Source organism: Pan troglodytes, chromosome 9 (assembly GCF_028858775.2).
Source record: "Pan troglodytes isolate AG18354 chromosome 9, NHGRI_mPanTro3-v2.0_pri, whole genome shotgun sequence".
In the NCBI taxonomy this organism is placed as follows: Eukaryota; Metazoa; Chordata; class Mammalia; order Primates; family Hominidae; genus Pan; species Pan troglodytes.
In genome coordinates this window covers 29,777,256-29,792,158 of record NC_072407.2, presented here as the reverse complement: position 1 = coordinate 29,792,158, position 14,903 = coordinate 29,777,256, and the positions used below count along the sequence as shown (strand labels likewise).

General features: G+C 35.3%; 1 long non-coding RNA gene across 1 annotated transcript in view; it reads right to left on the bottom strand.

Annotated features, from left to right (window-relative positions):
- Positions 1-6,970: 6,970 nt before the first annotated feature.
- Positions 6,971-14,903, bottom strand: part of LOC129136339 (uncharacterized) — a 142,497-nt gene continuing 134,564 nt past the window's right edge. The window contains exons 2-3 of the long non-coding RNA XR_010147517.1: positions 14,313-14,410; positions 6,971-7,205 (exon numbers count right to left, since the gene is read on the bottom strand). This is a non-coding gene — a long non-coding RNA (uncharacterized LOC129136339). The remainder of the gene's footprint in view (positions 7,206-14,312; positions 14,411-14,903) is intronic.

The window sequence follows — 14,903 nt, the reverse complement described above, 5'->3', positions numbered from 1 at the left end:
ATATTGTGTATATTCCAACCTTACATTCTAGGAATAAAGCCTATTTGATTGTGGTGGATGAGCTTTTGGATGTGATGCTGGATTGGGTTTGCTAATGTTTTGTCGAAGATTTTTGCATCTATGTTCTTCCAGGATATTGGCCTGAAGGTTTTTGTTGTTGTTGTTGTTATGGCTCTATCAGGTTTGGGTTCCAAAATGTTGCTGGCCATGTAGAATGAGTTAGGGATGAGACCCTTCTCCTCAATGTTTGGGAAAGTTTCAGTGGGAATGATACCAGCTCTTCTTTATGCATCTAGTAAAATTCAGCTATGAATCTGCCTGGCTTTTTGTTGCTGGTAGTGGTAGGTTTTCATTACTGATTCCATTTCAGAACTCGTTATTAGTCTGTTCAAGGATTCAATTTCTTCCTGGTTCAATCTTGGGATGTTGTATGTGTTCAGGAATTCATCCATTTCTTCTAGCTTTTCTAGTTTTTGTGCATAAAGGTGTTCATGGTAGTCTCTGAGTTTTTTTTTTTTTTTTTTTGTATTTCTATAATTCAGTGGCAATGTCCCCTTTGTTATTTCTGACTATTTATTTGGCTCTTCTCCCTTTTGTATTTTATTTGTCTAGCTAGCTGTCTCTTATTAATTTTTTCATGGAGAAATTCCTAAATTATTACTCTTTTGTATGTTTTCTTGCATCTCATTTTTCTTCAATTCAGCTCTGATTTTGGTTATTTCTTCTGGTATTTTTTTTTTTTTATCTAGATCCTCTAGTTGTGATGTTAGGTTGTTAATTTGAGATTGTTATAACTTTTTGGTGTTGGTGCTTAGTGCTATGAACTTCCCTCTTAACACTGCCTGGGCTACATCCTAAATATATGTTGAATTTTTGTTCTCATTAGTTTCATAGTATTTCTTGGTTTCTACCTTAATTTCATTATTTACCCAAAAGTCATTTAGTGGGAGATTGTTTAATTTTCATGTAGTTGTATGATTTTGAGATATTTTCTTAGTATTGATTTCTATTTTTATTGTGCTGTGGTCTAACAGTGTGGTTGGTATGATTTCAGTTTTTCTGAATTTGCTAAGGGTTTTTTAAATGTCTGATTATCTGATCAATTTTACTGTATGTGCCATGTTGTGATGAGAAGAATGTATATCCTGTTGTTTTGGGGTAAAGAACTCTGTAGATGTCTAGTAGATCTACTTGGTAAAGCATCAAATTCAAGTTCTGAATATCTCTGTTAATTTTTTTGTTAATCCCTGTTAATTTGATAATCTGTCTAATATGGTCATTTGGGTGTTATAGTTTCCTACTATTATTGTGTGGAAATCTAAGTCTCTTCAGAGGTCTGTAAGAACTTGCTTTATGAATCTGAATGCTCTTGTGTTGAGTGCATATGTATTTAGGATAGTTATGTCTTCTTGTTGAATTGAACCCTATAGCATTATGTAATTTCCTTTTTAAAAAATGTTTGTTGCTTTAAAGTCTGTTTTGTCTGAAATTAGAATAGCAAACCCTGGTAATTTCTACTTTCCATTTGCTTTGTAGATTTTTCTCTATCCCTTTATTGTGATCCTATGGGTGTCACTGCATGTAAGACAGACTTCTTGAAGACAGCATTAACTATATCTTGCTTCTTTATCAAGCTTGCCCCTCTGTGCCTTTTAAATGGGGGACGTTTATCCCATTTATATTCAAACTTAATATTTATATTGTGGAGTTGATCATGTTATTGTGTTGTTAGCTATTATTTATGCAAACTTGTTTGTGTGGTTGCTTTGTAGTGTCAGTGGTCTATGTACTTAAGTGTGTTTTTGTAGTGGCTGGTAACAGTCTTTTCTTTCCATATGTAGTGCTCCTTTTAGGACCTCTTGTTAGGCAAGTATGGTGGTAAAAAATTCCCTTGGCACTTGCTTCTCTAAAACGGATTCTGTTTCTCATTCACTTACAAAGCTTAGTTTGGCTGGATACAAAATTCTTGGTTGGAATTTCTTCCTTTCAGAAAGCTGAATATAGGCCCCCGTCTCCTCTGGCTTGTAGAGTTTCTGCTGAAAGGTCTGCTGTTAGCCTGATGGGGTCCTCTTTGTAGGTGACCTGTCCTTTCTTTCTAGTTTCCTTTAGCATTTTTTTCTTACATTTGACCTTGGGGAATCTGATGATTATGTGTCTCGGGGATGGTCTTTTGTAGTATCTTGTATGAGTTCTCCGAATTTCCTGGATTTGAATTTTGTCCTCTCTAGTGAGGTTGAGGAAGATTTTGTGGGTGATAACCTGAAATATGTTTTCCAAGTTGATTGCTTTTTCCCTAGCTCTTTCAGGGATGCCAATGAGTCATAGATTTGGTTTCTTTATATAATCCTATATTTCTCAGAGGTCTTGTTTATTCATCTTTTATTCTTTTCTCTTTACTTTTGATTGGATATTTCAAAGAACCAGTCCTTAAGCTCTGATATTCTTTCATCTTGGTCTATTATGCTGTTAATACTTGCAATTGCATTATGAAACACTTATAGTGCATTTTTCAGCTCTATCAGGTCAGTTTCATTCTTCTTATAATGACCATTTTGTGTATCAGCTCCTGTATCATTTTATTGTAATCTTTATATTTCTTGGATTGGGTTTTGACTTTCTCCTGAATCTCAATGATCTTCCTTCCTGTCCATATTCTGAAATCTATTTCTGTAATATTAGCCATTTCGGCCAAGTTAAGATCCCTTACTGGGGAATTAATGTAGTCATTTGGAGGAAAAAAGACACTCTGGCTTTTTTGAGTTGCCAGAGTTCTCATGTTGTTTCTTTGTTATCTGTGTGGGTTGATGTTCCTTTAACTGCAGTGTAATTTGAGTACAGTCAGTAGACTTTTTTTTCTGGATATTTTCAGAGGGCTAAGGCTTTAGGTAGGGTCTTTATTTGTAGTTAAATTATTGTCCTTAGTTCCCCAGGGGGTATATTAACAAAGTATTTTTGCTGTTGATGTTACACTGTGATGCAGTAGATGGTGCTTAAATATAATGGCCAGTAGGTAGACTCTTCTTCAGCCACATGCTCATCTGTATTTTGCTCACGATTGCAGTCATGCACCCCCTCAGTGGTCTGAAAGTGTGTGCTCCTCTTCCACTTGAGTGTTGGTTGCAGATCTCACCTTGGCTGTCCTGAGCTGTATACCACTGGTCTGAGGCAAGCTCAAGCTTTATGTTCTCTCCCCAGCTTGGAGGCAGCAGGGAATGGGATCTTGATGATGGTTGTGAGAGAGATTTTTTCACTTGTCTCTTGAGGGTTCCCTAAGAGAGATGTAGAACCACTATCGATCAGTGTGATCAGCCTGGGGTGGGGCAGTTGTGCTATGGGCCCAAGTTAGGGGATCTTGCCCCTAAGTAGGGAGGTCAGGGAGGTCAAGTAGGGAGGTCATCAGGGAGACAGACTGGCCTCTCCTTCTTAGGGGAACTGCAGCTTGCTGGAGGTGTGGTTAAATCACTCAAGGGGCTTTGCTCCTTCTCCAGTCTGAGGACAACAAGGATAGTACTACTATACTCTATACTATCCAGTGGCAGTGGATAGAGGTATTTTCAGTTGTCTCTGGGAGCTCTACCTCAGAGAAACGTGAAGCCAGTGTTACCAGGAATGTTCAGCCAGGGGCTGGATGACTGAGCTGCTGGCTCTAGCTGAGGGCTCTACCTGCTGGAGACAGTGGGATGAGAGGTGGGGTGTTGAGTGCTCCCAGGGAGGAGACACTAGGCTCCTCTCCCTATGGTGGCTATGATGTGCTGGAGGCACAAATGAAGCCCTCAGGTTCTTTGTTTCTTCATCAGACCAAAGGCTACAGGGGCAAAACCCCTGCCATTGCAGTATTAGAGGGCCTGTCAGTTGCCTCTGGAAGCCCCTCCCAAGGGAAACACAGAGCCACTACCTGTGGGTATGCTCAGCTTGGGGTGGGGTGGCTCTTGTGCTGTCTTGATCTTGGGGGCCCTGCCTGGTGATGAGTGGGGTATAGGAGCTCACAGGGAAGGGAGACTGGGCTTCTTTTTGTATAATGGCTGCTGTGTGCTGGAGGTACTAGAGTAATGACCAGGCCTTTTGTTCCTTCCCCAGCCTGAGGCTGGTCAGGGAAATAGCCCTGCAGTTGCAAAGGCAGAGGGGCTGTGGTTTGTCTCTGAAGTTCCTTCTAACAGAAATTCAGAACTGCCTCTGACTGAGGTGTTCAGGCAGGGGCAGGGTAGTTGTGCTGGAGTCTCAGGCCAGGATGACCCACCCAATAAGAAGTGAACCCACATGGGAAATAGTCTCACCACGTTTTCATGGGGGTGGCTACACTGTGCTGGGGGTCCGCACCAGTCTCTAGTCACTGAGCACCTTCCAGAGCCGGGGAGTAACAACTTTGAGGGCTGTGGGGCAGCAGAAATGGTGTTCTGCCTGCTCTGTCTGGGAGATCTGTCCCAAGAAAATGCTGAAAATTATTTTAAATGTACCCATATTCCTTAGTGTAACACCAGAAAAAAGTCATTTATCTGTATGTAAATAATTTCCTTTTTATATGAATGTTGAATATTTTTACTTAACTACCTCCTAATCAAATAAATTTAGGTTAAGATGTTTAAGTCATTATTTAAAATTTTACTAGTAAGAGTTGAAGGTGATCATCTTTAATAAATTATACCATAACATTTCTCAGTAGTCTATCATCAAAATAAGTTGAGATTGTTAATAAATTATAATTGGACATCACAGTTATGATAAACAATAAACTAATGTGTATTTTTAACACAAAGTATTCATAGTGGAAATTCAATGTGTTTATTGCAAACGTTATATGTTTTTTACTTTAGTGAAATAAATGATGATATGGCTATTCCTCACAAAGCAACTGTTTTGTGCCAAACAATTTATATATATATCCTAATATATATATATATATATAATTATATATATAACAGGATTATTATTTATTATATATATAATAGGATTATATATAATCCTAATAATAACCTTATGAAGTAGGCATTATTACACTCAACTTACAGATGAGGAAACCCAGACAAATATGTATAATGTTGCTGCCTTTTGTAGGCAGCAGATTAAATATATATTTACCAATACCAAAAGAGATAATTAAGACCAATGTAAAATGAAGTCACTGAAACAATGAGAAACTAAGCCCCCATATAAAATTAGAACACATGCAAATATATATTATAAAACCATATGTAATGATGCTATATATGTATATAAACATATGTGTGCATATAACGTTATATATAGGCACGTATACATATGCAATAATCGTAATGTAAGCATGTGTGCATATGTGTGTGCATGTGTAAGTATAGAGAAAGATCTCATATTTTAAATATAAGGTTTAGTAAGTTTTCATATTAATATCTAGTGCTTCCCCTCCAGGTAAAAACTAAGACCATTGTGCAGATATCACAAAGGAAAATAGCACAGACCTGATGTTACCAGCATCTTTTTTTTTTCTAATTCATCACAATTTTATGTTACCCACTAATCTTCAAATTCTCACATCATTTTACATTGAAATGGCACTGCAGCATCTGCATTAATTAAAAGAAATCTGTCTCTCAGCATATAGTAGATCAATCCAGATCTTCACTGGGTGTATTGACTTGTCTAGTGTGGTCCTTACTAGCTACTGTGCACATTCAATAAATCATAAGATGAGGAGAGTCTGCTCTTCTTTAAGAATGCGTGTCACAGCTATCTGGACCACCTCCTCTGTGGCTCAGCAGCTTGGAGAGATAATAGAGGCTGCCTTTTAGCAGGAGGATCATATCTAAACAGAATTATCTCTACAAAATGATTTTATTCTCTGAAGAAGTTATTGCCACTATTATTTCATGTGTGATTAAATCAGGTCTCCCATGCTTCTCACTGCAAATGCCCAGGGTTTTGTTGTGTAATTATCAATTCTCTACTTCTACATGAAATAAAATTGTAAATAATAACACTAATTACACTCATTGTATTATCTGCAATGTGCTTTAAGCAACTTCAGTATAAGTAGTGTACAATGCCTGCATGTCTTAGTTCTTTCCTCTATCTAGGGAAGTTAATTTTGGAACCTTGCCAATCAACAATATACTCTCCAGGGATATTGTTCTACAAGTGCTTTAATATGGTTATATAATTTTCACTAGACTGTGCTAATTACAATAAGTGATGATAGATATTTTTTCATTGATGAAATAAATGATATTAACATTTGTGGATTTGTTAGAAATATTGTACTCTGTACTCTGACATCATTAAGAATGTAAAAATCTAGTTAGTTTTAGCAGCCAGTTTCCCCCTTGGTGCTCTTAGTCTAGAACTCAGATGTGGTTCTTTTGTCCCACCACCTACTAGAGCTGTGCAGTCCAATTTGATAGAAGCTAGCCACATGAAGCAATTTAAATGTAAATTCACTAAGATTAACTACATACAATTTAATATCTATCACACTAGCTACATCTCAAGTACTGAAAGGCCACATGTACCTAGTGGCTACAGTGTTGGATAGACAAGATATACCATAATATATTTTGATCACCTCAGGATGTTCTATGCACAGCAATGCACTGGAGAATTGATATTACCTAATTTGACCATAAAATTAGCTGAGATGTCTGTTACAAATTGTTGCATCTGCCTCAAGACTACTTTCACACAAAGTTTTTGGTGGAGTTCTCATGAGTTTAAGATCTAAAATTTCATCAAATTTAAACAACAAGGCCATATAGTTATTGTGTATGAGTGCATGTGTGTGTGTGTATATGTATGTGTGTTTGTGTCTTCTTGCTATTGAAAGTTTTTAGGCAAGATCTAAGTTGAAACTTTATTCCATTTAAACATGTTACCTTACATGGGGATAGTGTCTAAGAATCCTCAAACCATAATTCTATAAAACCAGTGAAATCTATTAGCTATCTATTGTTTCCTAGAAAATTACTCCAAAGCTCCGTAGCTTAATACAAGTTTTTTTTTTTTTATCTCATTGTTTCTATAGTTTAAGAATTCAGGTGTGACATCTGAATTTGAATCACAGTGTCTCCCAAGTTTACAATCAAGGTGTTGATTGAAATCATCTCAAGGCTTGATGAGTGGAGGATCCACTTCCAGGCTTACCCAGTTGGGTCTTGTGAGGTCTCAGGCCTGGTTGTTGGAAGGACACATCAGTTTCTTGCCACATGGGCCTCTGCATAGGGAATCTCACAGTGACATATCTAGATCCATGAAGGTGAGAGGAAGAGAATGAGAAAGAACAGGAAAGGACAAGCAAGAGAAAATCATAGTCTTTTTAAACATAATCTCAAAAGAGATATTTCATCATTGTTATAGAATTTTATTTGTTACAAATGAGTCACTAGGCACAACCCACACTCAGGAGAAGAGGATTACACAAGGACATGGATATCAAAAGGTGAGGTCGCTAAAAACCATTTTAGAGGCTGTCTGCCCCATCTCCAAAAATAACACATGGTGGTGAGGTTCAAATTGGCTCATGTCAGTTTACAACAAATAGAAATAATAGACTGCATCCATAGAAGGATTACTAGGAGATGGACACTGAACTGAGCACTTTATTTGCATTGTCACATTTAATCCTTGAAAAAGATTATGAAGGAGGTAATATTCTCATTCTTCTGAAAAGAAAAATAAGATGTAAAAAATACATATGCACACAAAAACGTAAAATTGCAACTATTATACAAACATAAATTTATGATTTTGCATAGCATTATAAAAGGCTTTTCTTCAGGATTTAAAAAATATTTATAGTAACTATAATTTAACAGATACGTAGTGACATGCATAAATTTCAGTGTTATGTAATTCAATTTTTCATAATTTTAAATTATATACTACTGAACATTTCTGCACATAAAGTTTTCTGCTTGTGTTTTGCTATAATTGTTGGATAAATCCCTTGGTGACAAATTTTGAAGTAATTAGAAATACTGGTACATATTGCCTTGTTTTTTCAAAAGCCTATACCACCTTACAACGCAAAAAGTATAGGCATGCTCCAATTTTACTGTGTTTTGGTAGCAATGGCTTCAACAATTGTAATTTTTAATAATGTGTTAGTGTAAAAACCAGCTCCTTGATATACCTTTATATGCATAATTTGATCTCAAATATACATTTATACACATTATTATCACTTAACAAAGGTGAGTATTTTCACTTTTGTATATTTACTACCTGCCTTTCTTATGTCAACTGATCATTTTGCATGCATGCAATTTTTCATATTTTAGCAACAAATGTGGGAGGTTACATTTTGTCATTTTCTCTAAATTTGTTAATCATGACCTGCTTGTAAGAATTTAAAAAAAAACAAAAGAGTTCACATGGTATTTCTATTTGCAACATTGTTACATCCATTTGAGTTAATGACACATAATAACACAATGTCAAATATGTAAAAGATCTCTGGGAATGGTGGAATAAAAACTCCCAAAGCACTTTCTATGTTCCCATGATTCCAGAAACTCTTTTCATAAAGCTGCTTTATTGACAAGGCTTAAAATATTTAAAAGGCAGAATAGAATTGAAAGGATAAAGCTTAAAAACTAGAATTTAAAAGGCAAAGGCAAAAAACAAAGCAGGTTCATTTCCCATCAATACCCGTTTTAAGACAGACTGTAATTCTCCAGAGTATGTATTGCAAATAACATAGACAGTGGATTTAAAATGTAATTGATTGCAATGTTTGCAGGAAAAGATAATCCAGAGATTGCCAAAACAATGGTGAGGCATAAAAGAGAGAGAGAAAGATTTTGGCAAAAGAAGGACTGAAAGAGATTTTGATTTGTTAAATAAATTATAGACCCTTCATTTACCTTATCCCATTTTCCCTCTAGTTGCAATACTTAGAAATATAAATAAGATACAAGAGTTAGAAACTACCACAAGTTAACTAGCCCACATTATAATATTATTTTGTAATAATTAAACATACTTATTTCTCACTTGTAATACAAAGCAGAAAGTAAGAGCTGAAAGAATACTCTGAATGAGTAGAAAATCTTCCGTAAGTTTTCATTTCCTGCTCTGACTGAGAAAACACATCCTTCACAGTCTGATTCCTCCACTGAGGCTGACTCATTCTCCTTAGCAACATGGAATAGAAATGTCTCAGCTAATTTTGCTATCCATCTAATGTGGCTAGATATAACTATTCTGTCCCTAAATCTGTCAAATCATCAACTTGGATACATTTTTATATCTGGGGAAGATAGAGTCTTAACATGAATAAATGTAAGTTCTGAAATGTTTGGATTGATTTCTGAGGCAGAATGCAGACTGGTGGAATGGGATTTTAATTGTCCTGCTATACACTAAAATTTTACAAGGGACCAAAGTCAGACAGCCAAGAGTTTGAATCATAACTCCATCATCTTCAGTGCTATGGCTGTTAAAGTGCTGGTTTTTTCCCTCAACATATAAAATATTGAGAAAATGCCACTTGAGGGATTGGCAGGATTAAAATCTGCTTTGTAGTGGAAATCTTGTAAAGGAGCTAGTCCTAAGAAGAAAAACGATGCTGTCAAATGCAGTGTTTTCCTCCATTTCATTTGTATTTAAAAGATGTTGATGTTGGAAGTTGGTGGCAATAAAGCTAGGGTGAATTCTCAAGTCAGATCTTTATGGCTGAGAGGTCTAATAGTATCTAAAATCTTTTCCTCAGCGTGAGATTCATAGTAATAACAGGAGGAATTTATGCAGACCTCTCCTCTCTCATCAAAGCTGAAAAAACTGAGTACATGGAAGGAGAAGAGACTTGCTGAGGTTCCACAACCAGAGACATTAGAGGGAGGCCCACACTGGGTTATTCTTATTCCTCAGGTGTGCATTTTTATATTTACCATCACTGTTCCTCTGTTTCTTGGATAATTACATAACCCTTAAATCCACTTACATTATGGAAACACAAATGTCTCAGCATAGCTATTCAATCCATGTAAAGTATTCTTGGAGCAATGTGTCAGTTGGAGATAGGTAACAAAGTGCAGAAATAAAGATAAAAGCAGGTAGTAAATTTCTCTTCACTGATTAATCTATGAATCTACAACGGAAGAGAAATAAAATTTCTCTTCTTCCCCTATTAAATTTAATAAAAGCCTTTATTCTATTTGACAATTTTAACTTTCTTCTTTTTTTTAAAAAAAAAAGTACAAACATTTTCTTGTTCAATATGTGCCACTGTATTAAATGGTGAACCTCTAATTAAGTAGTAAAGCCAGTCACAACTTTTACAAGTATTCTTTCATGTTACTGAGGAGAGAAAAGGGTCTGGGAAGACTTAGTTGAACTACAAATTGTGACAATATATTGGAAAAAATAATTTTATATATCTAAAATTAAAACATTCATATTCTTTGACTTCATAATATCCATGGAAAGAAATTTACCTTTCAAATATAGTCTCAATCCAAGTTCTCAACCTTCAATTCTCAGTTGAAATACAAACACACACATATAATCATAATTATCAGGGATTTTTATTGCAAAATTAATCTTTGTGATTAAAATCACAGCATTAATTCATTCTAAAACTTTTCTTTGTAACTATAGCATTTAAAATAAAAAACTGATTGCTGGTGAGGATTTAGAGAAATTGGAAGCTTTTCGTACTTTGCTGGTGAGAATGTAAAATGCTGCAGGTGTTTTAGGAAACAGTCTGGCAAGTCTTCAAATATTAAATGTAGATTTATATATGTCCCAGCAATGCCTAGGTATATGTCCAAGATAAATGAAAACACTCATAAGTATACATGCAAGATAAGTGAAAACATATGCTCATGCAAGCTATATACCTGGATATTCATAGCAGCATTATTCATAAGATCCAGAAAGTAGAAACAACCCCAAATGCTCATCAGCTAATATATTAATAAATATAATATGGTAATATTATTTGACAATAAAAAAGAAATGAAGTACTGACACATGCTAAACCAAGCTAAGTCATGAAAACAAGATGTTAAGTGAAATAAGCCAGTCCCAAAGACCACATATTGTATGATCCATTTATATAAAATGTCCAGAATACATACATCTATAGAAACAAAAACTACATTATTGTTTGCCCAATTATATATAGATCTTGCAATCTGACTCTTAAGAAACATTTTTTAAAAATTATTTTTAAGATTGAGGGAGTGCTACCCTTTTATAGCTGAAATAACTAACTACAAATTACGTAGTCGGTTTGTTCATTTTTTTATGTTAGATTGCATTATCCAGAAATTTTACAACAAAGTTAATTGTCATAGTAATTGTGGTATATGGGCAAGATAGGGATAAGAACCACACTTCAGAATAATTTAACAGTACTTCAGAGAAGTGATTTGTCTAAGGCCTCACTTCTAGCACAAGTTATGAGTAAAACCTGATCACAAATTCTTTGCCAATACTCAGTTGACTGTTGAATTTATATGGTATAGAAGTTATTCACCCCTTCCATAATATGTAGGGCAATACGACCTTTAAAAGACTTTCTACATCTCAGAATTTACGATCCTGTCATTTCACTTTTTATTACTTGGCGGTTCTAATAATGCTGAAAGTGAGGATAGACAGAGGCTGAGAACAACCTTCAAAATAAATGAAAGTTGAATGCTATACCCTTTCTGTAAGATGAAAATTGTCAGTATATGGAAAGCAGGGTATGTAGTTCTAAAATTTTAAATCTGATATGAGAAAGATCCTCCAATCTTTTCTCATTGAATTCTACTTCTCTGCTCCTAAAATAACTATTTCTAAGAAGAATAAATACTCTTAGTATAAAGTCCAAAATTAACTGTTAAAATAAGTGAGAGATTAAATCAACCTACATTTTATTACAAGTATATTAATATTTTATTTGAATAACATGAGAGGATGCAATCTGGGTGTCTAGAATTCCCTCCCTCAAAATCCTGGCAATAATATTAAAAGCTTGAATGAACTGATCTAAATATGATCTAAGCCTATACCTTGGCTTAAATCAGGCCATGGACTCATGCCAGAATTGGCACAGAGTCTAAGGAAAGTAATATGCTCGAAACAAAGAGATAGATAACCAGATGTCAGGCTTCTGAGAGCAGTGGTGGTGTCTGATACATTTTTATAACCCAAGCAACTTAGTTCAGGCCTGGCACATGGCTAGTACTCTGTATTTAGGGCTTTAAATTCAGGGATCCTGAAAGAGAGTTACGAAGTTCTGTGTCTCAGGAACATCCAAAATGTAGAGGCATAGAACCATTAGAATGAGAAGGAGGAAAATTGAGGAACCTATGATCATCAAAGTACATATGAGGAAAGTGGCAAACAGAGACAATTTGAAACAGAGAAGTGAGAAATACAAAAATATTCAGAGACAGATACTGGGAGAATATACATTGAAATGCTATTAGTCTCATGGCATAATTGCTTCTTCCTTTTGCTTTTTATTTCTTTTTCATTTTTATATTAAATACTTAATTTTTTACAGCAGTTTTAGATTCATAGCAAAATTGAGAGGAACATTTAGAGATTTCTCTAATACCCCCTGGCCCCACATATGCATATTTTCTCCCATCATCAGCATTCCCGACCAGTGTACAGTCATCCCTCTGTATCTGTGGAAAATTGGTTCCAAGACCTCTTTTGGAAACCCAAACCCAAAGATGATCAAGTCCCTAATACAAAATGGCATAATATTTGCATATAACCTATGCATATGCTCATGTATACTTTAAATCATCTCTGGATTATTTATAATATCTAATATAATGTGAATCCTATGTAAATTGTCATTATGCTATATTGTTTAGAGAATAATGACAAAGCAAAAAGTCTTCACACGATCAGCACACACATACAATTTAAAATATACATTTTCTATCTATAGTTGGTTGAATTAACAGATGTGGAACCCATGGATACAGAAGGCCAAATATAGTACATTTGTTACACTTAATGAACCTACACTGACACATAATTTATCCAAATTTCATGGTTTACATTAGTGTTCACTCTTGTTGCTGTATTCTCCATGAGTTTGGACAAATATTTAGTGACATGTAACTGCTATTATGGTATCATATAGGATAGATTCATTGTGTTTAAATATTCTATGCTCTGCTTATTCGTGCCTCTCTCCCCATTAACCCCTGACAAGTGCTCATCTTTTTCCTGTCTCTGCAGGTTTGTCTTTTCCAGAATGTCATATAGTTGGAATCATACGGTATGCAGCCTTTTCAGATTGACTGCTTTTCACTTAAATATACGTTTAAGTTTACCTCATGTCTTTTCATGGCTTGATAGCTCTTTTCTTTTTAGTACTAAATAATATTTCCTTGTCTAGATTTACCACACTTTATCTATCTATTCACCTACTGAGAGATATCTTGGTTGTATTCAAGTTTCTGCAATTATGAATGAAGCTGCTGCAATATAAACATCCTTGTTCAGATATTTGTGTAAACACGTTTTCAACTCCTGGGGGTAACAAGGAGTGTGATTACTGGATCTTTTCTATTTTAATTTCCTTTTGATATTTGTATAAAGTGTCTCATGTGAAACATTATATCACTGTGTGCTCCATGATCTAAGCTCTGCCTTCCTCTCTTCCTTTATCTCTTTTCTGAAGTAGCTCCTTGCCAAGACATCCACACTGACATTCTATTTCTTTCTCAGGTATACAAGAGTTTTCCATCTTAAGCCTTCTACTTACTCTTCCCTTTTTCTGAAAAACTCTAACCTCAGTTTTTTTTTGTTTTTGTTTTTGTTTTTTTTGTGGTTGGATCTGCTAAGTTCTTCAAATCAAAGAAATGGGCACGCATGAGGAGATCTCCTTAGCACTCCATCTAAGGAGCCCATTCCATCATCTCCCACCTCCAGTCAGCATCTGTGAAGTTACTAACATATTTTTTTCATGGCACCTATCAACGATGATTTTTAGTTTACTTAGTTATTACCTTTATTTCAGTCCCTGAAAGAAACTTCACAAAGCAGGGACTTTGTCTAACTTGTACATTCATATATGTCCACACCTAGGATAATATCTAGCTCCCGGTAAATGATCATGAAGTGATTGCTGAATAAAAATGAATAAATACATATTTGCTGCAATTTTTATATTCTGTTCAAGTAAATTAGAAGAATACCGATGTATTAAGATACAAACATGGACACTAAGGAAGACACTCTAGTGTTTAAGTTGCATCCTCTAGCATGGTTGTCTAAATGTACCAAATTGATTTAATAGTTGTTCAAATAACTATCTCTGAAGTAAAATAAGGGCTTCATTAGTGGGACTATGGTGGGAGTGGGTAGGTGAGGATCAGTATTGTTCTTACTCTGGCTGAAGTCCGGTCCAGTTTGGGAATTAGCACTTTTGATTGTTGTGCCTAGAACAGAGCAAAGGATGCATGATGCTGGTGTTCAGAATGAGGAGCTGCGAAACAAAAAAGACAGAGTAAAAAGGTTTGGGAGGTAGAATCTGGATATGCCTTCTAAGGGAAAGTAGCAACAAAATAATAGCCTCCCTTGTCATTGGTGAGCAGCTATTACTTGCTAGGCATCTTGAATAGCTCATGCTAGTCTTGCAACAGACATTATCTCAATCCTTATAACACAAACCTAAGACAGAAACAACATGATTACATCTTATAGAGGTTAGATTGGTATAAAATTAATCTATGCAGCAGTTTCCTATTAAGGTTGGCATGGAGCTAGGAATATCTGCTAAGATAAAAATCCAGGATCCTTTATCTATCTTTATTCTGAAGGTTGTGATAGGATATACTATGATGGCAAAATTATGCTTTCTCCCTTCATTTGTCTCAAATGCATATGAGGCTGTTTAGTTAGTTGTGATGGAAATCATTTAGAAACAACAGAAATCCTCTTTGGTAACTTTTCTAAGACCTCTTTTCCTCTAAGCAAAC